The sequence below is a fragment of the Pelodiscus sinensis genome, chromosome 4, assembly GCF_049634645.1.
Source record: "Pelodiscus sinensis isolate JC-2024 chromosome 4, ASM4963464v1, whole genome shotgun sequence".
Taxonomy (NCBI): domain Eukaryota; kingdom Metazoa; phylum Chordata; order Testudines; family Trionychidae; genus Pelodiscus; species Pelodiscus sinensis.
In genome coordinates this window covers 61,887,014-61,910,889 of record NC_134714.1, presented here as the reverse complement: position 1 = coordinate 61,910,889, position 23,876 = coordinate 61,887,014, and the positions used below count along the sequence as shown (strand labels likewise).

The 23,876-nt window shown below is 42.2% G+C and overlaps 1 protein-coding gene across 2 annotated transcripts in view; it reads left to right on the top strand.

The window, feature by feature from the left end:
- Positions 1-23,876, top strand: part of GPR176 (G protein-coupled receptor 176) — a 67,684-nt gene that overhangs the window by 31,888 nt on the left and 11,920 nt on the right. The window contains exon 1 of one of the 2 annotated variants that reach the window (XM_075927077.1): positions 23,106-23,253. The exons of the other annotated variant lie outside the window; for it this stretch is intronic. The gene's annotated coding sequence lies outside the window, so the exon portion shown is untranslated. Of the gene's footprint in view, positions 1-23,105; positions 23,254-23,876 lie in introns of those variants that run through there. 2 annotated transcript variants of the gene reach the window in all.

Genomic DNA, 23,876 nt, shown 5'->3' with positions numbered 1-23,876 from the left:
ATCTAACTTTGCTCAATCACAAGGCCCAGCTCCCACTCAGAGCTGTCAAAAGTGCCAGTGTTCCACCAGTTAGTCTAGAGGTCTGCTTGGGTGGAGCTCCAAGAAGGAAATAGCAGACCCTTACTAGCAGCTCCTTATATAGTAGCCTGCTGCATCCTGATTGGCTGCAGTGAAGGCTGCCCCTCTACCCTGTTTGGAGGACCTCTCCCCTGCTCCTGCTGCTCGCCAGGGTGCTGAAAGGCCTCCAGCGGGGAGGTTGATCTTTGTCCACCCCATCACAGCAAACAACGTGAAGGACTCCCCATTTCACATGATCAAGTTATGTGAAACAGATCAACACCATTAGTTTTGCCTGCCTGCATTACTAAAGTGACACATTTTAATAGCAAGTTTTCAAAGCTGGCACAAATTCCTGAAGAGAATAGAAATTACCGGTATCGTTCATGTTCATTCTTTCACATGCAACAGAAGTAATCATGGAAAACCCCTTAACTGACTTGAAGATGCTCACTTACCCTTGATGCAACCTAAAGGAATCATGGGACACAGACTAAGGGACTGACAATTTGAGGCGGACACAAAAACAAATCAAGACCCTAATCCTTCCATGAGCCTCACCATCTTTGCTATGAAAATAACGTACAAACTTTATTCATACTGCTATGTATATTAATCTCTTAACCACATATCACTCTTTCTTTTTTCTTTTTATTAATACATCTTAGATACCGTTAATAAGAATTGACTGTAAGCATGTATTTGGGTGAGATCTGAAATATTCATTTATTCAGTGGCAATCTCTTCAGACTGTGAGAACTTTATATATGATGTATAAGGATTTTAGTAATCTCTCACTATATTAGAACCTGCTGTGTGGGTGGGAACTAAAGGCTGGATTAGTGAAAGGGGACTATATTTTGGCTTTTTGTGGTAACCAGCATGGTATTACAGAAGCTGTTGGGTTGAATGTGAATATAATTATAGGATAAGCCACTAGTTTGGAGGGATTGGTTGCTCTAGTCCTTGCACTTTGTCCTGAGTATAGCATTATCAGTGTGGCACATCCAGGCACCATGATCACAAGGGGACAGTAACTATCTAACAGCTTAGAAAATAAAGAAATGTGTCTCCTCTCCTCTAGGGAGGTGGATAGGTATCAATCTAAGCCTTCTAAGGGCTTGCTCACAGGAAGTGGCTAGCAAGAAGTGCTACTTGGTGCCACACTTTTTTTTCCCCCTGCATGTTCTAAATTTGGCAGAATGAGTTATGCTTTTCTCAGACTGCCTACGACTGCACCTGAAATAATCATAAATAGGTGAAATGGATAAATGTGATGAGTCTACAGTTCAATGTATTCCATTCTGTAGGTGCCAACCATTTATACCAAGATGTGATCATTTACCAGTCAAGAATCTCATGTGGTGCACTTAATATTTGTAAAGTTGATATTGATTTGTAGGCTCATACAGACTTTTTAAAATTAAGTTTAAATTACTTGAGCCAGAATGGTTTTGGACAAATGTGTTTGGAACTGTTGATCTGACTAGCCTGATGCTCACACTCTATTTAAATGGATAGGGGAAGGTCATCTATGTTGTTGCTATCTTGATTAAGTGTACTTGGCTACTGAGTAGAACAGCAGTGCATTGATTTAGAACGGAAATAGAAGGCTTGAATTTTTTTATTTATTATTTTTTAAATTTAAAGCATAGAATCTCTTTTAAATCACAAATTGTAAATAACCTGAAACTGAGTATTTAGTTCTCCTCTCGACTATTGTCTACCCAATGACACTATTTGCACCTCTATGACTCCAGCAATGCTGAAGTTAAAAAAAAAAGTTAATCAGAGCAGAATTTGGTTTTAGACTTTAATCTAGGAGTAGTAAATCTGCAATGTATTAAGCCATATCCTACCTATCCTGGTGAAACTCTTTTGAATAAAATAAAGATACATCATGGATGAACATGACCCTGTTATCCCTTATCTTATTTTGACTCCTACTTTGCTTGTTGGTTAATGATGTCCTATAACTTTCTATGTGCTTACTCACATGCCCCTCCTCCACTCCCCTCCCTGGGTACTAAATACTATAGCTATATAAAGTTATTATGAAACATGTGGTTTTCAAGATTGTAACGAATGCAGCCATATTTTGCAGTTTGTTTGCTTGGTTTGGCACTAAACTTGAACAAAAATATACAAGCAAGGTGGGGAGGAGGGAATAGTCGACTATCCTGTCAACTATCCAATAAGCATTTGCTGGCCCTGAACATACTTCATCATGTGTCTTGTGAGCCTCCAGGAATAAAATTTATCCAATAATAATCTGGATCTAACTCCTGAACAGCAATTATAAATAATATACATCTAATTGATTAAATTAGAATAAACACACCTTTACTTTACTATTAATCTGTTAAACCCTGTTTCTTTAAGTTGTTAATACAATCAATTATCAAAGTACACAGAAATAAAATAAACTTATCTAACCAGCATTTACCCTGTCACCATTTATCCCCCACCCAGAGTGCACACTCCTCTGGATCTCAGAGTCCCAGACATTTGTGTGGGCGTGCTTGAAGGTCTGCAGCTGGAGTTGAGACAGCACTGTGCAGGTTCTGTGTGTGTCAGTTCAAGCTAGGGATGTTAAGGATTTGCAACACACTAACTATTCATATACAGGAGCCCTAAGATTCCATATAGCTGGAGTGACCAAACTTATTGAGTGGCCAACCTGCACATAACAGTCTTCAGAAGTTTGAAAGCCAGGGTGCACTGGCAAGGAGTTGGGGCTTCAGCCCCTTGAGAAGCATTGCCAGAGCTTGGGGTTTCTCCTCTGCTACAGATGAAGCCCCAAGGCCTGGCAGGAGCACCTCCCCCACACTTACTGCAGCAGCGTGAAGTTGAACGCCCCATCTTGCATCCCCAATCCCTGCATTGCTCAGGGAAGTGGAGCAAGCCCGAACCAGGCCAAGTGCTTCCCATTGTTCTGGTGAAACAGAGCACAGAAGGCTGGGTTGTGGGTAGCAGAACAGGCTGCTGGGACATTCTGGCCCCCGCTGGCACACTGAGTAATGGGGAGAGGGGCCCTAACCCATGGTGCACCAGGCCCTCCAAGTTATTCCCCAGGCTGCCTTGGCTCCATGGTTCTCATCTACAGGACAGTTGAGGAGGCCGTCATTGGGCCCCTCAAAGTGCAGGACCTGGGATGGCTACCCTGAACTGTCCTATGGATGAGACAGCTCTGATGGTAACATCTAAGAGGAGAGCTTTCTGAGTGCAGAAACCCGGAAACATGAAGCCTTCTGGAGTCCTGGATTTTACAGACACAAACCTTTGGAGTCTTGTATATTTCAAAAGCATAATCACAGCAGAAGTGGTGCAAGTGAAGACTGCTTCAGTCCCGGCTCGTGCTGTTTCCTGCTGTGCCACTACCCCTCCTGGTGCCAGCAGAGAAGGTGCTGGGGGGAACCAGCTTTTAAGTTGACTCCCTCAGCAGCAGTTCCTACTTCATCCCCACCCCCTTGCTGCCTCTCTCTGATAGAGGTAGCAAGGCGGGAGAAGCGCTTCTGTTTACCAGATAGTTGACTAGTCGCTTACAGCAAGTGACAGCCCTTGGGAGCAGGTCCTTCACTTGTAGTTCTGGTGACCTAGGCAGCCCCAACGGGAGTGGAGCTGTTCTGTGAGGTTGCTGGCCCCTCTGCAGGATTTGTGTGTGCTCAGGACGTGGGGCTGCAGAGGCAGGAGCTGTGGGGGGAGAAACATGGTGCAGGGGCAAGAAGGGGTGGCTGGAGGAGTAGTGGCAGAGTTTTGGGGAAGAGTAGGAATAGGGGAAGGGAAGGGTGGAGCAGGCATGAAAGGGGGCAAAGTGGGGGAGGAGGGTTGTCCCAGGAGCCACAGCCCCCTAGGAACAGTCTACAGCCCACACAAGGCTGGCGGGAGGATGAGGCTAGCTACATATGCAGCTGTGCAGGGCATCACAAAATTTGGGGGAATTTGGTGCCCCGAATTTATGATGTCCTACAGAACTGTGTATTTTGTATATTGGTAGGGATGGCCTTGGCAGGGAGACAGCAGAGTGGTTAGAAATTATGTTCTCAAAGCCATGGAGTTAAGGCAGGTAACCAAAATGTGACATGTATGAAGGTAAGAACATAAGTATGGCCATACTGAATCAGATCAATGGTCCCTCTAGCCCAGTATCCTGTCTTATTATAATGGACAGCACCAGAAGTTTCAGAGGGAATGAACAGAACAGGGCAATTATTGAGTGATGCATCCCCTGTTTGCCAGAAACTGAGAGTGGACATTAGATATTTAGGGACACCCAGAGTATGGGGTTGCATCCATGATCATTTTGGCTAACAGCCAGTAATGATCCTATCCTCCAAGATTATTACTAGCACAACTTTTAAATCATAGCCTAGACAAGGTCACAATTACTTTGGATATTATGGGAGAAAATGTGAAGTCCATGTCTAGAATGGAATTTTCAAAAGCAGATAAGTTCCATCTTTAAAGGTGATTTAGAACCCTAAAGCTATCTAAGACCAAGTGGAATTTAGGCTCTGCATCATGCTGGTGCTTTAGAAAATGTTATCCCTAGTCTAAAAATCATAGCCTCCTTTTTCTAAGAATGATGTCTTAGGCAAGGCTTCTGTGATTCTGAAACATCAAGATTTAGAATTCCCTAATCCTATTTGTCTGTTGCCTCTCCTGGAAGAATTAAAGGCCCCAGAGGTTTCTTCAGAACCTCTTCCAGGTTGTGCTAGGTTGTCAGCCATTTAAAGAAAAGCCATGTAACTTGATTTAGTTAGTTGTGATTGGCCACCCCCACTGAATTTTAAATACTTCGTTTTGAATAGGCACAGCATGCAAACTATGACTAATCTACATGCGTGAAAATCTAAAATATTTCATTTAAAAATATGTGTAAATTGAATGAATTATCTGTTTGTGAACATTCCCTGAGCAGAAAGAGGCTACCTTTACTACGATGTATCAGCTCATCTCTGTAGTAGCTGTCAGATTAGTTATTGCTACAAACAAGCAAAAATCAATAAGTAAACAGAGTCTCTAAAAGCTCTATGTTTATATTTGTGAAGCAAAATCATTAGAGGTAATGGTAACTCTGGAAGGGTGTGTATGTGGGTGAAAGGAAGAGAAAGAGATTATTTTGTTGCTATTTATTCTTCAACATGACATTCTGTTTCCTGGCAAAATGAACTGAATGAAAGATATCTCTTCATCTTTAGTAAGTTAGCAGCAGTCTGAGAGCAATAAATGCATTATTGGTATTTTTAATTGGCCATATTTGGAGACAGTAGCAATATAAGCATGGCTCTCCCTGACTTAGAAACATCTGCACATACAAACAAAAGCTCTCCTGCAGCCTCAGGCAGGGTTGTCCTTAAGATATATGGGGCCCTACACAGTACTATTAAACTACTTCCCCTATTTCCAAAGGCAGCCTTGGGAAGAAGGGGTTTCATTTTATAATCCTCAGCAACACACTAATGAAATATTTGTAAAGCAAATTTTAAACTATGGTCCTGTAGATTAACACAATAAATCCAGAAACTGACAGTATATACCTGGGGTTAGCAAATGTCTGTTAAATGGCTCCTTTACCACTTGAATGGCTTCTTCCAAGGTTCAGTGTTCTGCTAAAAGGTCTGGCAGGCTTTTTTAGTTAACTAGATCCTCCCTGAAGTAAGCTAAGTCACAGAACTGGGATAGGAAAAGGAGGGTGGACATTAAGACCCAGTGGTATCCCAAATTTTCAGATGCCCTATGCAACTGAATATGAGTAAAAATGGACCTGGCCTCAGGGGAGCAGGCAAGAGGCACAAATGGTGGTGAGCAGCTCAAGTGCTGGCCGGAGGACTGTGAAGGACAAGGGGCAGTTGTGCAGTCAATGACTGGAAAGAAGCAGCACTCTGAAGGGGAATCCGCTGCTTCTTTCCAGCTGCACAACTGCTCCCAGCTCATCTGAAGTCCTCTTACTCGTGTTTGCAATGCTTGCCACCTATTGGTGAGAGTGGGCTGGGTGCAGTCCACTGGGGGGATGCCTGGGGGATGAAGCTGGCTGCAAGAGCCAGCACAGAGGCTGTGGAGAGGTGGCCAGGGGATGCCCAGAAGTCCCCGTCTGAATCTCCACCCACCTCATCTAAAGAAACCTGGCTTTCCTCAAGCACCAGCATTCCAGGTAAAGTAAAAAACTACTTCTACTATTTTTCATTGTAAATTACAGTATTTCAGCTACATTATGGGTTAAATAGAATTTTGTGAGCTAGCCTGGGAACCTAACTCCCATTTATAACATTGTTTTTATGGGAAAATACATTCCAAGTTCCAAAAAACCAACATACAAATGAACTTTTTGAACACAACTCATATGCAAGTTGGGGACTTCCTGTAAAACCATTCTAGTTCCTCTGATTGATTGCAGATGGGACTGTTAAATTAATATTAATACAATGGCTTTGAAGTATTTTATTGCAGAGCAGAAAAGGAAAAATGACAGGTCACACTGAAGTAATAAATTAAAAATGGTAAGGTCCCATCTGAACAGATCTAATGTTTTGAGTCCATGACTGTGGGAGCGGAAAGTGCTCCTTTGCATCTAGCATGTAAAGACCACAGAGTGTAGCAACAATCTGCATATTATTCGGTGTAACAGTTTGTCTCCTGCTCCTTCTCTTTTCTAGGGTGAAGCAGGGTAAGTGATTTCATCTCTTCTCAAGGAGCATTTTACTTCTATCTGTGAGCCTGGGCAGAGAGTGGAAAGGGCAGAGTTGTACCTCTTCCTACTCTTTGCCCCTCAGTTGCTCACAGCCAGAATAAGAAGCCATTTTCCTCACCGTCTGAGCAGAAGAGCCCAGTAGTCTTACTTCCCTGTGTAGACAAATTTGAGCTTTTACAATTTAGGTCTATGGCAGTGGGCTGTTTGAAGGATAGAGGAGTACCCTTAATGCCTGGGTTTTTAATTATTTACTTCTTTACTTTTATTCATAGGGTGAACCCTCTTCAAGCCCCCTGTAGCATAATGACCTTCCAGGTTCCTTCGGGGAAAAGTTGGCAGGACGTGAAATGTTCTGGAACCAGGCAACATTGTTCCTCAATCAGGGCTGATGGTCTCAATGGAGAGATATTAAGTGTTGTTTTTCCCATACGGTGTTTGTGGAATGCAGTTTCAAAGCACTGCAGAAGTCTTAGCTAGATGACTGCTGTTATCACTATAATTAAGTGTGGTCTAATTTGATTTTTTTTTTATCATTTAGAAAAATAATATCACTGTTAAGCATCTTTTAATTTATTTAACTATTGGTACTTGAAAAATTTGGGGAAGAAGTCCAGACAATTACTTAATGTAGGGATGTTAGTGTGTACCCGGTTACAAATTAACTGATAAAACTGAATTCATCAGTTAGTCTTAACGGTTACACCAATCACCTCCCGTTGCTGCCTCTGTATTAGAGGCAGCAGGGAGGGGTGGGGAGTAAGCCTGTGGGGAGGTAGCTTTTAAGCTGGCTCCCCGTGCATGTCCTCCACTTCCACTCCCCATCCCCCTGCATTCTTCCACATAAGCAGCTGCATGGGGAGGGGCCTGCCAGAGCTCGGGGAAAGCCAGCTTAAAAACTGGCTCCCCATGAGCACTGGCTCCCACAGAACCTCCTGTCCACCCACAGTGCTGCCTCTGATAGAGAATCAGCAATGAGAGGGTGGGAAAACAGGTGGGAGTCGGCTTTCAAACTGACTCCCTGTGCATACTGGCTTCCATGGAGCCATTTGTCACACACAACATTCCCCCCATGCCCTGCACTGCTGCCTCTAACAGAGGCAGTTGGTGGGGGCAGGCAGCAGCCAGGGCTCATGGTGAGTGGGCTTAAAAACCAGCTCACCACAAGCATCAGCTCTCACTTGTCCCCCTCCCCATTCCCTGTGTAAACATGTCACTGCTAAAATATTAAGTGGTTACATGTTTACAAAAATACCCACATTTGTTAACATCCCTAATTTAATGACAATAGATGTTGAGATTCAAAGTTTTATAATTTTTAAAACATAAATTTTCAAAAGCACATGTCAAAATATACAAAATAAATAACCCTAAATAAAAGGTTAGTATGTTTTTGAGTGGTATTTTTCTTATTTTCTGTATCTTTAAATATTGCTTCTTACTGGTGGAAGTATTTTTCCTCAGTCTGCGTGTGTGTATGGTGAAAGTGACGTTTATTGATATTTAGCAATAAAAATCTGCTCTTCAAGCCTACTCATAGTAAATCATGAAGCTGAAAGCCTGAACAAATATTTTTGTTAGGAGAAAGGATTGGCTTAAAAACCTTTAGGAAATTAGTTGCAAAATAATTATATTAATGCAATTTTAAGGCTAAGCATGCAGATACCAGAAAGATTAAGGAAATGCAAACAATGTTTGTTGTGCTACACTGCCAAATTCAACATTTTTAGTACTAAGTAGGCTGTATAACTTAGTTTGTTCTATGTCAATGACTTAATGGCATAAGAAGAACATTAATATTTGCATTTCCTGAACTTTGTGTGTTTCTAAATATTCAACTTTTAAAACTGTATTTGTGCTTTTTTCCGTGCATGTAGTCAATAAATAATACTTTAGCAAATATTTATTTAAGATTTATTTAACCAATTTAATTAATTATGGTTTTGAAGAACAGGTGAAACAAACAGGGATGGTATAAACTTACCTGCTGCCTGGTAAATTTGGATGGCCTGATGATCTCTCTGGGTCTCTTCCTGCTTTACATTTCTATAATTTTATGCTTTTCTTTAGCATATTTGATAAGCAAAGCTTTAAATGTTAAACAGATTTCTCCCTGCTTGAAATGCTGGATACTTTATTTCTTTACTCCTGAGGCACTTTTGAATAAAAAGCAAAGATTTTAGGGTTATTTAAATGGCTCTTTAAAATGAGACTTTCAAATTAGTCTGAAAGGTTGTAACACATCAATAACTTTTATTGTGTAGGCTCTAGAGCAGAGTGGAACCTTCAAATATTTATCCTAGTGTTGAATCTAGAATTGCCATTTCTAAAACATGAGAAAATAAAGTAAAATAAAAACAGTCAAAGATCATAATATCACCCCCACCGCCCTCCAAAGATGCACACACATCTGGTCTTGTTACTAGAAATCTCAGCACAAAGGGCAAGCACTGACTGGATTATGGACACAACAGTCTACACTACCCACCTTTTAGCGACACTGCTATGTTGTCACACCTGAGTTGCTAAAAGTCAGTCAGTTTGTCTGCTGTTTTGGCAACAAAATACTTCCACCCACAACAAGCGACATTTGTGTTGTCAGCAGGAATGTGTAGCTGGCAAATGCAGTGGCAAAACTTTTGTCTTTTGGGGAATTATTTAGCACCTCTGAATGACAAAAGTTTTGTTGTTTAATTGCCAGCGTAGACATTAAAAAGGTTCCTCTGTCAAATCCTCTAGATTTGAGTACAACAATCTAGAGCTGGACAGCAGCTGCCTGTGCTATATATTTTTTGTTGCTCCTATAGGATCCTGGTGCCGCCGGCTGTCAATTAATTTTAAATTACTTATAAATAAAAATAATGTAGAAAAACTCTGAAGCAATCAAATGTCATGTAACAAAGAAATCTTACTTGACTGCTTTATGCTATTGTTGTATTTTTGCCTAATGTGCTTATACAGTTTTTAAAACAGAGAGAAAGATCACTGTGGTTATAAAGGCTGTGTTTCACCCTTAATTAATAATAGGTCACAGCCAAGGTTCCCTGCAGCTGCTTAATAAGCCCCTCCCAGGGACGCAGCTCCTTGTGTGGATCCCTGAGCCCCTGGCTGAGTGGAATAAATTAAGCAGTTGCTGCGCTGTGTGGCCTCACAGCTAACAGGGAACCTTGGTCACAACTTTGCAGTTCTTCCGAGTTTGTTTATATCTGAGCTTCAGCTGCATTTTTTTCATGAAAGCTGTTATGTAAGTTTCCAGTAAGATGTGCAAGCAACTGTGTTCCTGATTCAGCTGCTACTTTTACCCACAGCCATTACCCAAATCTAATGATTCTATATTCCACTTTGGATAAATAATGAGCTGATGTAACAGGGGACTGTACCCAGGATTTCCTACCTCCCACTTGGTTGCCCTAACCACCAGGCTATAGATAGAGTATCTCTCCTGTACTTCTCCTTCCTCTGTACCACCCCCCCCTCCCAAGATTGACTCTTTAAGTATCTACCCAAAGTGGAATGGCTTCAACAAGAGAGAACCCCAGACTCAGTGTTTAGAGCAGTGTGGGGAACCTATGGTCTGAGGCCAGATCCAACCCCTGGCTTGACTGGATCCTGCATCCTACCAACCCCCTACACCACAGCCCACTTCCTGGCAGTCCTCTCCCACCCACTGAACCCCTCATTTTCTTTCCCCCATCCCAGAGCCTAAGGGGTCCACAGAATCTACTAGCCTGGCCCCCCCAGGCTCTGTTGTGTGAGGAGACTGTGGGGAGTGTCATTCTGCTTCTCAGTCGGGGGGCCACATCAGTGAGGATTTTATGTTTTGGGGGGATTTTTTACTTCTCACTTTTGAGCAGCCGACAAATGATTTTTTCCTGTGGGTTTACAGCCCCCACCCCAAAAATGATTCCCCATCCCTGGTTTAGAGCATTTTCTTAAGTGAAAAACCTCCCTGCCCCAAATCCTTTCTTCTCATCAAGCAAAGCTGGGTGACCTGAACCTGGGTCTCCCACATCTTGGGCGAGGGCTCCAATCACTGGGTTGAAAGTTATAAGGAGTGAACCAGCATCTTATCTTTATCCCATATTTTGAATGGGGCTCAATATGGTACGTATGGCTCTGATCACACCTACTGGATCAAGCCCTGAAGGCAAAACAGGCAGGGAAATACCAGTCTTCCTCTTTATTGTGTCTCATGCAAGGGCAGAGATTTTCGAAGTGGGGGTCATGACTCCTTAGGAAGTCACGAGATTATTATGTGGGAGTGGCAAGCTGCCAGCCTCCACTCCCTAATTCTGTTTCACCTCCCGCATTTATAATAGTATTGAATATATAAAAACACATTTTTAATCAATAAGGGAGTCACACTCAAAGGTTTGCAGTGTAAAGGGAGTCCCCAATAGGGATGTTAAATTTAGATTGATTAATTGAATAGTCGATGGGATTTCCATTGATATTGGATTAGTCTATAAGGGCACCATTGCCTTTGAACTGCCTTTGAGTGTACCGGGCTCTTGCTACATTTCAAAAGTGGAAACCCTGCAAGGAGCATGGGGCTTCCTTTTGAAATGTACAAGAGCCCCATTGGGACTCTTGTACGTTTCAAAGGCTCAGGCACCGCAGGCAGGGCTCTTGTACATTTCAAAAGCAGAAGTCCTGCAGGGAGTGCTGGGCCAGTAGGGGACTAGCCCAATGCTCCCTGGGTGCCTTAGCCTTTCAAATGTACAAGAGCAGAATCACAATAGAAGTGGCTCAAGCAAAGACTTCCTTGGGCCCCCCCCCCCATGCCATTTCCCACTGCACCCCTACCTCCCCTACCCTCTGTGGAGATAGTGCTGAAGGGAACCAGCTTTTAAGTCACAGCTGCTCCCCCACTTGCTGCCTCCCTTTGATAGAAGCAGCAAGGGTGGGGAAGTGACTAGTCACATCACTGGTAGACTACCCAATAAGCTTCTGATTGTCAGATATTCAACTAGGCTACATTTAGACTACCAGAGCTATCCTGGAAAAACTCCACCACATCCAGGGAACATGTCTGCTCTTCCACTTTTGTTTTTGGCAGAAGAGCAGATGTGCTCTTTTGGAAGCCCTGTCTTCTTCCTTCCATGAGGAAGAAAGGCTCTTCTGAAAGAGAAGATTTTTCTGAAATTTGGCCCAGAGTAGATGGGCCAAATTTCAGAAAAGCTTCTTCCGACAAAACTAATGGGAAAAGGCACACAAATTGCAGAGAAACAAGTCAGCACCTGGAGTGAAGGAGCAATATGCATACCCAGAGGTTGAATCTTAGGCACCTAGAAAAGTTTTAGGGAGGCTATTTAGGTGCTGAGTTTAACCACCTACTGAGTAAGGCTGCACTTAAGCATGTGTTTTGTGGATCACACTGAAAACTGGGTCTAAGGCACTGAAATCTTTGGTTTAGATGCATAAGTCCCTTTGTGGAGCTGGCCTTAGTCTGAAGCACTTTGAAAATGTAGGTTTTAACATTTTTGAAACATGAGCATAAACTAAAACAGTTTTACATAGTGCAGATGAACCTTCTATTTCTGTCACAAGACATTGCCTTTTCATTCAAACAAATGGAGTAACAAATCAAGATGAGTGAGGGTAATATCACATAATATATTGCTTGGCTCTGAGAACCTCTTTCTTAGACACGATTTGTAGTTCCCAAGGCACTATAGCACTTGAGCTGCTATTTTCATTGTCTCTTAAAAAAATCAGAGAGAATTACTATAATTACTGTTCAATAATTCATTTCTCCAGATAAGATTTTTTTCAAGAATGTGTTGTTGTAACAACAGCTCTAACAATCCATAGTCATTAGTTTGCCTATGTATGGATAAAATAAAAAGACATTCTTATGAAAATGTCCTACGATGGTTTGTGTTTAAAATGGAACTCTAGTACTACAGCACTAAGTACTATATAAGATGATAGCTTTGCTAGATAAAGTGATGTATCCAGCTGTTTTCACTTTAGTTTAACTGTGATAGAAATGTAGCCATGTTAGTCTGGTGTAGCTGAAACAAAAAACAGGACTATGTAGCACTTTAAAGACTAACAAGATGGTTTATTAGGTGATGAACTTTCGTGGCCCAGACCCATGAAAGCTCATCACCTAATAAACAATCTTGTTAGTCTTTAAAGTGCTACATAGTCCTGTTTTTTGTTTTAGTTTAACTGTTTTTCATCAATCACTCTATGCATACAGGATGAGAGTTGCTGTATCCAAGGACTACTTAGTTTTAATGTGTATCTACTTTCTTCTTAATACTATGCTATGAAATTACACAAAAATAGGTTCTCATCTATCGAGCACAGAAGACTGGAGTCTTTTCTGGGGATGTAAAATCCTGTTTAATTGGTTAACCAGTTAAATATTATGTTTAACAGAATAACTGATTAAAAAGGATGTGGGTGAGGGGGCTGTATCAGCCTCACCTGTTGAGGTTGGGTTGGAGTGGTCCTCTGCAGGCAGTGGCTGCTTCCACTGGGCTCCTCATGGATAAAGACCCTGGCTACGGAGTGGGCTGCTGTAGATCAGAGCAGCTCCAGTCCATGGCAGGCCTGGAGCAGCCTGGTGCTGCGCCAGCCCCCACTGGTTAACAGTTAGCCAGAACCATTAAGCATAACCAGTTAACCTTTCACATCCTTAGTTTTTACAGATAAAGGGGTATATCTGGTTGTGTAAAATTGTGTTGTGTTCATACAAAAAAGTATACTGCTGGTTTAAATAAATCCATATGATTTTCAGAATAAATTGGGACAAAAAGGCATTGATAAGAAACTAAAATTATGATGAGCTCACAAATTAACAAAAATTAGCATATCATAGATTTTAAATCTCCTGTTAGCTTCTTGAAAAAGATTTCTTCCTATAGGTGAAATAACACATAATGAACATTAAAATACAGGGTAACTATTGTATTTTTACATTCAATGACTGACAATGTCAAATTGACTAGACACTGAAACAGGAAAACCCTCACAACTGGATTTGTCCAGTATAATGCAGAATCTTTTGTAGTCTTTGGAGCAACATTGGATTTTTTTTTAATCCAATATAAGATTGTGGTACTCTTACAGCAAGATTTTTTCCCCATAGAACTCTATCACTATCGACCATATTCCGTCACTAATTAATTGCTTCCTATTTCAGTTGAACTTGTACATTTTATAAATGAGGGCAAAATCTGACCACATAAATGGAAGTTCAGTATGGGTCCAAGCCTGCATTCTATAAAATTGTTAGGAGTTTTACTAAAAGTGTTTGCAAATTGCAATACACTGAAAATTTTTAGATATTAACTGTAAGTTGAATTTCAATGACCTATTTAAATTCATTAAAAGAAGGTTTTAGTTGCAAACAAAAAGAAGCCAGCAGCATCAACTTCATGCCTGATTCACACAATTTTTTAAAATCCATATTAGGTCAACACTTGAACACTATATAGTTATGCAGTAAGTAATTATTAACACTAAACAACTTTTGGGGGGAGTGCTATCTGTGAAGAGATCATGACCTCTGTATCTACTACAACAGCCCCCTAGGATTCACCAAAATACAAAGACCTAATTTTACACATCTTAGTTCACATTCAAGAGCAGTTATTCATACAAGTAGTACCTTTGAAGTTATTTGGACTAATTGGATGATTAAATACTACTTGATGTCAATTGGGCTTTGAATATTTCAGTATGTGGAGAATGGTCATCCACTTTCATGGGTTTCCTTCATTAATTAAATATTTTAAGTTCCTGTATGGAGTCCATATGGTACTAAAAATACAAATCCACAGCAGAAAGCAACTGAAGCTAGCAAGTTTTGGTAGTTAAAATCAGTGAGATATTGGTATCTTAAACTCCAATGTGAATGCATGGTGCTCATTAAATTAGAGGAGCTTCTTTTGAATTCCATTCTTTTTCTCCTTGCTGAATGCTGGGAACACACAGAATTGCTTTAATAGCCATGTTGTATTTCAAATAATGCTATTGCAAAGGTAGAAGCCAGAGAAATAATTATAACAGCAGGAGTAGGAAAGTGTTCAATTTTAATAATTACTGCAGCCTTTGATTGCTATTCACACCTGTTAATCAGCTGTCAGTTTACTTCAACAAGAATACTGTATTTTTGTGAATGTCTCACTAATGCAGAACATCATACACTCTCGTATGAGTGCCTGGAAGATGCTACACCACAATTTTCTGGTAGCTAAAGATCATATATTCCTGGGAAAAAAGTACGCCCAGTTTTTAAATGTGGGTGTTGTATTAGGACACCCATATGCAGGGGCAGATGACCATTTTGCGGGGCCCTGGGCAGCATAATTCCACGGGGCCCCCCCTTTGTCACGGCGCATGCACAGTGACGCCATACGCATGCGCGGTGGCGCCACGGCGCATGCGAGGGGCTTTTTGAAGCGCGGGGCCCGGGTCGGCCACCCAATTCGCCCTGCCCTATATCCGCCCCTGCCCATATGAGCTGATAAGTGCACAAAACTGGTATGTCCATTTTATTATACAAGAGATGTAAAATTAATTATACAAATGGATTTTGAATGTTCTCCTAAGGCAGGGCTGGGCAAGATGTGGCCCAGGAGCCGGATCCACCCACCTTAATGCTTTGATCCAGCCTGCGGACTGAATTTGGCCATATTCTATTTATATTCTGCTGCCCATGCCACCGAATTTCCTATTTAAATGGTTTACAGCTCCCAGTCATGGTGCTACTCTGGCAGGGGCCAGAGCTGTGAGTCCTTTAAATAACCATAGCAACATTGGGCAGCTGCCAGGCAATGTGATAGTGGCAAGGAGCCATGAGGTCTTTGCTGTGTTTTAATTAAAAGCCTCTGGTCCCAGATAGCTCTGGGGGGAAAGCGAGTCTCTAGGCCATGCCCTTTCTGCTCCAGGCCCCATGGGGTGGAGTTGTCTATGACCACATACCAAAATTAAGTGCCCCCCCTGTGAAAATTATTGGCCACGCCTATACTAAGGTGTCCATGTCCAGCTGAGTTCTTTATTGTATTCATTTTATTCATGATTAACCTGCCTCATTTGGAACTTTATTACCTGTTTCTTCCCTTGTGCTTAATAGGGAGGAAAAATGGGTATTTTTATGCTTAATGATGGCCATGGAAATATCTGAGTTATATAGATGTGTTAGTTTCTTTGAACATTTTCAGTAAATCTCTGTCTCCTTTCTAAGCCACCTATAAAGTGATACTACAGCACTGTACAAACCAATAGGTGGTCACAGAATGATTTTCTTTTGAGTGTGACAAATCCCAGGCCCTCTCAGCAGGAACAAGCTTGAGTGAACTGACACAAATAATACAGCACCTGTGAGGCACAGCTGTTTGAAAGGTCCACTGTTGCTTTTTAATTAAAATATAAATTAGTCCTGAAAAACAAACATTTTTATGCTTTCAGCTGGAGTCATTTATATACCGTGACACTACACACACACACACATACACACACAATTCGTGTTCTTTCACCCACTCAGGTTGTTTGCTTATAAAAAAACTGAATTATATTTTCTTGCCCTTAGTTACATCTCTTTATTCCTCTCCTGTTTTCAGGTTTCTTGGGGCTCGGTTGTGAATAAAGATCAGTTCCTAAGTTTTGTGTAACTGCTTGAGAGGAACTTTTCCCCAATATGATCAAAGAGGCTGGACTTTCAGTTTGGCTTCCTTTATCTATTACTAGTTTCAGTGCATCCTCTTCCCCTTGCTTTCTCTCCTGTCTGTGTCCTGTTGTGTCTCCCATCTACTTTTTCTTCATCACTGTTTTCCTCCTTCCCTGGTTCTCTCATTCCCCACACCTACCCTTCCCCCACTTATTTCTCTTTGGCATTTCCCCTTTGCTCCCTCTATTTATCTAATCTGGTATCTTCTCCCTCTTTCTCTCCCTCCCCCAGTCCTGAATTCCCTCCTACACCCTAACTCCCACCCAGATCCTGTACCCTCATCCCAATCTCTTGCTGTGAACCCACTCCTTCACTCAAACTCCCTGGCTCCAGCCTAGAGTCCCCTCCTGTACCCCAAATGCCATATCTGCAACCCCACCCCAAAGCCTGCACTCCCCATTAAAGCCCTCATACTCCCTCCCACAGCCACCTTCCTGCCCCAATTTGTAGCCTCCTCCAACACATCGAACCCCTCATTTTGTCTCCGTCCTGGAGCCTTAGGAACCCAAAAAAATCTAAAAGCCCCAGGCCCCCAGAAGAGTTAGTCCAGCCGTGACCATGCTACACAGAATTAAGCTAAAAACAGCAAAATTAATACGGTTAGTTTAGGGATGGGCAAGATACAACCTGTGGGTCGGATCTGGCCTGCCACACCACTGTATCTGGCTCACCTGATCTGATTTATGGGTTGCCCTACCAGCACCTTCAGGCACAGAGCAGGTAGCTCCTTGAGAGCAGCCCCATGCCACTTTAAGCAGCCAGCTGCTCCCTATGGTTCTCTGAACCAGGTGTTGGAAGGAGGGGGAGACTGTGCGCTTCCCTGTCTCCCAAACAAAATCTCTCAGCGCAGAAATGGGAGTTAAGAGATTTTGCCAGGGGCAGCATATAAAGTCTCCCCCTCCTCCTGGCACTCAGAGCAGAAAGCCACAGGGAGCTCCCAGCCATTTTGAGCAGCCTGAGGCTGTAGCAGGCAGGGTCGTGAAGGGCTGCTGGCTAGGAGCTGCCTAGGTAAGAGCCTCTCAACCACAGCCTGCCTCTGGCACACCAGCCCTTCCCTTCCCCCAATTCCCTACCCCAGGTCATCACCCAAACCCTCTGCTTCCCCCTCTGCCCCAATCCTCCAGGAAACAACTCTCTACCGCACCCTGCATCCCCTCCTGCATCCCTCCCCACAGGCCAGAATCCTCTCCTGCACCCATGCCCCCTCCTGGATCCTGCACCAGGTCGCAAACCCCTCCTTCACCCAAATTCTCAAATCCAACACCCTCTTCTGCACTCCAGTCCCTTACCCCAAACTCCCTTCTGCACCCAACCTCCATCCCAGACCCTGCACCCCCTCAACAGTAAAGTGTGTGGCCTTTGACCACTTACCAAAATCTTGGAATGGCCCCTCCAGCAAAAATTATTGCCCACCCCTAAGTGGCTTGAAAAGATTTTAAGGTTGCAAAAAAATTAAAGGGGAATAGGTGTTATAGAGGTATTACCCAGATGTTAGCAGGGCTATTAAAAAAAGAGAGAGGTGGACTTCTTTCTGTACCCAAAATTAAACCAGTTCTGATGAAATTAGAATACTTGACTGGTACAGAGTCCTCCTGGGTTGAAGTCTGTGTCTCATCCTAAGTAAAACTCCCATTGACTTCAGGGAGGCCAGGCTTTCACTTTAGTCTTTGATGCTGATAGTGCCTTACCCAGATATTTAATAGCTCTTTCTTTCCCTTGGAAATCTGAATCAAGAGGCTGAGATTCTATCGACTCATGTCTCATGCCTTACCATGACAATCAGACAAAATGTCTATGTAATTTTGTTTTACTGATTTATGGTTTTGTTTTAATTTATATAATCAAGCACCGAATCTCTGATACTTCATAAATTAATAGTGGCTTAATGTTATTTTTCTCTTCTTGCTGTATATTCTTTGACTCTGTTCACAATGTTTGTAGGATCAGTAAAAACTTCTTTTGTTACAAATGCAGCATGGAACTAGATAATTGAGAGAGGCCTATATATTTCAAGTCAGAGAGAAAAGAAAAAAAGGCTAATATGCCAAAGGTGTTTCAGGTCTAAGTAATTTCTGTATAAAGAAATCCATGTGTAAAGAAATAAAAGTAAAAACATCTTAATGATTGTAGATGGCTTGATGAGTATTACACTAGAAAAAATTGTATGGAATAAAGTTATAGCTGCTTTTATTTTATTTAATTTTTTTTGGTTCAGTTACTTTGGTATTTTAGAAAAGGGAAGGGAAGTCCAGTCAAATTGCTTCAGAAATAGAACACGAGGCTCCAGTGAAGTCATGAATGTAAAATAAAACAACAAAAACAGGAAAAAACCCTCAGAAGTCTATGTTCCTACTGAGAAAATCATTTCAGTTCCACGAAATGGCTGTTGCTATGGCAACTTTGGGCTGCAGCCTTTATAGTCTGAGCTTTTAAGGAGAATAGAAGTTGATGCTAATGGTTGAGAATCAAGTCTTTCTTGAGTGAGAGAGAGAAAGAGGATGAAAGTTTATAGGAAGACCTCAATTACCAATATAGAAGGATTGCTTTTTCATAATTACATATAATGAATGCAGGTTCTCAGCTGTGCATTCACCTGTTAACATTTATTACTCACTAATTTTTAACTGGAAGGATTTTTTTGCTAGTCAAAATCTGAGGGGAAAAACTAAACAATAAAGCAATAAAAGTAGAATAAATTGTTCAATGGTCCTGTATTTTGATGTCTGAAATACAGCATTATGTAATACAATATGGCAATGGCCAGCTTCCTTCAGGAATACTGTCTCATCAGCCAGAGCCAATAATCAGACAATATTAAATACAAAAGAAATACAGTTTATTAAACTATATATCTTGGTATTGTAGCCAGTTTGGATGATTGGATACTGCATTGCCTTTATTTTGGTTTGGTAGCATTTTATACCTTTTCATGGGCATAAGTGTTCAAGGCAGAGGAGAATCAGGTTTATATTGGGTTCATATTTTCTGCAGTGTGGTAGGCTGTAGCTCACAGCTCAGAATTGAAATAAATAGTAATGTCCTGTTTTGTGCCAGCAACTGATGGCAGTTTGGGTGATTTGGGCTGGGATTCAAAGACTCTTGATCCTAAAGAATGGGACTTGGGTCCCCAATCAAGTGCCAGTCTAATTCACAAAACTTCCACTTGGCGGCAGCCTATCCTTGTAGGTGCTTAATCTTGCTTGGTGCCTGCAGTAAAGTTTTTGCAATAAAAGTTTCCTGGATGCTTATGTTTCTGCCTCTGAGCATGTGCACTGCTGCCTCACTCTAGGCAGCTGTGGACCTATCTCCCACCTAAGATCCAAAGCAATTCACAAACCAGGGCAAGACAGCTGTGCCTCTGCATAAATCGCAAGAGAGACCCAATGTAGTAGGCACCTTCAGAAGTTAACTCCACACAAAATAGATGAGGGAGGAAAAAAAATAGCCTTCATAACTCAGCCCTGTGGTTAGGGCACTCACTCAGAATGTGGGATACCACCAGCAAAGCCGCTGGACCCCCCCCAGCAGACCGGGGACACCCGAGCAAAGCCGCCACCTGGGCAGCTTTGCTTGTTTGCCCGGGACTCCCGCCGCCTGGGCGGCTTTGCTCCTGTCCCTCTGGTCTGCTGGGGGGGTCCAGCAAAGCCACTGGACCAGGTTCAGGGCCTACCCCCACTGCAGCTTTGCAATTTAAATGTAGTAGGAGCCAGGCTTTCTGCTGACCTGCCTCCTACTACTACATTAAATTGTAGAGCCACAGAAGGAGTAGGTCTTGGACCAGACAGAAGCTGAGACTGAGAGCCTTCCCTTATCGACTAATCATGTAGTCGATAGAATTTTTATTAACTACATGAGTAGCCAGTTGCCTGCCTCTCAACATCCTTACTTTAAATCTCACAGGTTTTAGTCTAATCTGGGCATCACAGTGGGCTTCTAGCATAAATTAGGGCAGCCCCTGGTTCCACTCAAAGGGTATGCGGCTTCATTTACATTTACATGGCTGCCGCACTGAGCCGACAAACAGCTAATCAGCTGTTTGTTGGCTCGTGCGCTAGTCTGGACGTTCCCCCTGTCGACATCAAAGCCCTTTGTCGGCAGCCCCGGTAAACCTCATTCCACGAGGAATAACGGGGCTGCCGACAAAGGGCTTTGATGTCGACAGGGGGAACGTCCAGACTAGTGCGTGAGCCGACAAACAGCTGATCAGCTGTTTGTTGGCTCAGCGCGGCAGCCATGTAAATGTAAATGAAGCTGCGATCATTTAAATCGTGGCTTCATTTGCCTTTGCCTATGTGTCTAATCTACATGCCTCTGCCGACAGAGGCATGTAGTCTAGACACAGCCAAAGACTGCTCTTACAGTAGCCTCCCCATGTGAACTATTGAGCTCTGCACAGCACTTTAGTCATTCCCTTTCCAAGCTTCACCGTGGGTTTGCCCTTATGCTGGGCGCTATGACACCTCTGCATTAAGGGGACTCCCCAGGAAGAACACATCAGGGGCTGGATTCCTGCCCAAAAACCATAATTAAATGTGCTTTAATTAGCACCTGGTACAGGAAAAAAAGGAGAATCTTAATGGGTGTTCTACCCTAAACACATAAACTTGAATATGTATGCATGGTCATAGAGTTAGCCAACAGAGGATGACTGGACAGGAAAACAGGCCATATTTATCCAAGACCAGCTTGGATAAATAAGAGGAAAGAGTGGAAAAACCAAATTAGTAAAGTCTCACGTTTGCATTCCCTCTGGTTGTGGACATCTGTCAGCTATAGCTAAAGAGACAGACAATCTGGAAATTCTAATAGGATTCTTCCTAAAAATAAAATTCACTTCCTCTGTTACAGCTTTCTTATTTGCAATTTAAGTGTATTAATCAAGAGATTCTAGGTAATAGTTGTCTGCAGCTTGACTTTGTATCTCTCAGAGTATAATAAATATCACTGTATCTCCTGAAAGAATCCTGATCTTGTTAAAAGCCCTTGTCTAGATAGATTTTTCCATGTATAACTGAGATTTTTACTTAATTCTTTATAAAGGAAAATAACAAGCCCATTCCTGTAGTCACTTTTTTTCTGACTCTGCTTCTCTGTATGTTTTCATTATTGTAACTCTGTTTAAAATGTTCTCCCTAAATTTTCTGATACATAAATGGAGTTACGTGAGGCAACCATTTACTACTTATAGATATATTATAATGAATGTACCTTACAGAAAGATATTTATTGGGTATTAAAATTTATAATAGTACAAGTGGATAAACTAACTGCATTTAAATTTCTTTGGCAGACCATATAATTAAATTTAAAGGATCTATTTCTTGGTGAGTCCAGTGATTATGGGTTTCCTTTCCTCATTGTTATGAAGAAACATTTCCAAAGGCCCAAGTGGAAGTTAGGCATCTACCTGTCATTGAAAGTCACAAAGAATGCTAGTAAGCTTACCAACTCATGCTTTTTGCTGTGATGATTGTATTGTAGGTATCTGCCCATTAAGAACTAATATCAAACATGAATTTATATTTCTCCTTTTAATTAAAATATAGATTTGTCCTTTTATTTAACTTATTTGGAATCTTGAACAACTGTAAGTGACTTGCTATACCAAGAATAATGAAAAGTCCTGTGGCACCTTATAAACTAACACAGCTACCCTTCTGACACTTGCTATACCAAGGGTGCCATAGGAGATGCCTATACATTGGTTTAGTACTGAGGTGTCAGTACCATCTATTGAGTCACCAGCACTGCTTCCCATCCAAGAAACAACTAGCACAATCTGCTGTAGTTTATGAAAAGTGGGACAAGGTAACCTGGTTCTAAAGGAGTTATCATCTAAAGCACCTAGAAAAACAAACTGTGATAGAAAATATTCATAGTATTTTCAGCTGTAATGACCTGAAACATGAAGCTATGAACCAGCCAGAATACTAACAGTAAGTAGCCTGTGATCTTACAGAAACTCTCAACACCTAATGGCAGAGGAATGTAGACAGAAAAAATGCAATGCAGACTACACAAGTATGGGAAAGACTCAAAGCATAGACCAGTGGTCCCCAACCTTTTCAGGTTGTCGGGCGCCAGGGGGCGTGGCTGTTCGCCCGCCGGGTGCCAGGGGGCGGGGACACGTGCGCGCCCGGGAGCAGGGCCCCCACCCTCAAGTGCCGTGCGCCCGGGGCCGGCGCTCCCCCCCGAGCGCGCCCCCCCTGCAAGCGCCTGTGCGCCATGTGCCCGGGGCCAGGCCAGCTCCAAGCACCTGGCGGGCGCATTCAAATGCCCCCGCGGGCACCATGGCGCCTGCGGGCACCGTGTTGGGGACCACGGGCATAGACTGCTATAATGCTAGTTAAATGACAGTCACCTGTTACACTGTCACTCTCTCGCATGGGTGAAGGGTGAGTAAAACTGATATGGAAAAAAACCTGAGTTTCAATGGATAGGCTTTGATCACTTTTATATTCTGACCCCCAGGTGGAGTTTTCATGCCTTATTTTCTCTGAGGTGTAGGTTTTATAGTTAGCTGTGGCTGCAAATAACAATACAGTTAATACTTGATGCTTCTCTGAGTATCATTATTGTCTGTGATGGACAGAAGTGCTGGCCAGCACCCAGTGACTCAAGGGTTAAACTCAGATAGCTAGAAAGGGTGTTGGCAGGGAACCAGAACCACCACTGGAATATAGTGCTGAAATTTGAATTGTATAAAATACCTTGCCTGCTTTCTTTGTTTGGAGAAGTTAAGACAGGAGCTGAGAGACATAGAATGATTTAAACCCAGGCAGGATTACCCTGCCTCCAAGGAATTCAGGGCATGTAAGGGATTGTGAGTAAATAAAGGAAATGTGTAGTTAGTTATGATTAGAGTATTTTTCTGTATTTGTGTGGTTTGGTTTGAAATGCTCTGTGTGAATCCATGCCTCCCCTCCCCCATTCACTATCTAAGAGTTGTTCTGAAAGATTTTCTCTGTGTTTTAATTTGTTTTACTTAGTTACTCTGTAACACCTAGCAATCAAGTGTGCTTTATCATGTATATCTTTTCTTTTGTTAAAAAAATCACTTTTTTAAGGTGACAATTTGATTCGTGTGTTCTGGAAAGAAATAGGGCCTGCATGTGTGTGTGTCTGCCTACCTAAGATGAGCTGTCAGTGACCAGGGATTGCAGCTTGTTTTTCTCTCTCCTTTTTTTCAAGCTCTTTTGGGGCAAAAGAGCTTGAGGGTATCCTGGGGAAGGAATTAAAGTGTTACCTCCTTTTTTTTTCAGTGTTAAATCACTTGATGGTGACAGCTTTTGTTTATTTTTCAGATCCAGTGTATCTGTGATTCTGGGGAGGGGTTGTAAGCAGAGCCTAGAGGCAAAGGGATTTCAGGTCTTTGAGAGCCCCCACCTTCTGCACTCGGAGGGCCAGAGTGGGGAATAGCCCTGACATTGTCCAATTGATATTCAA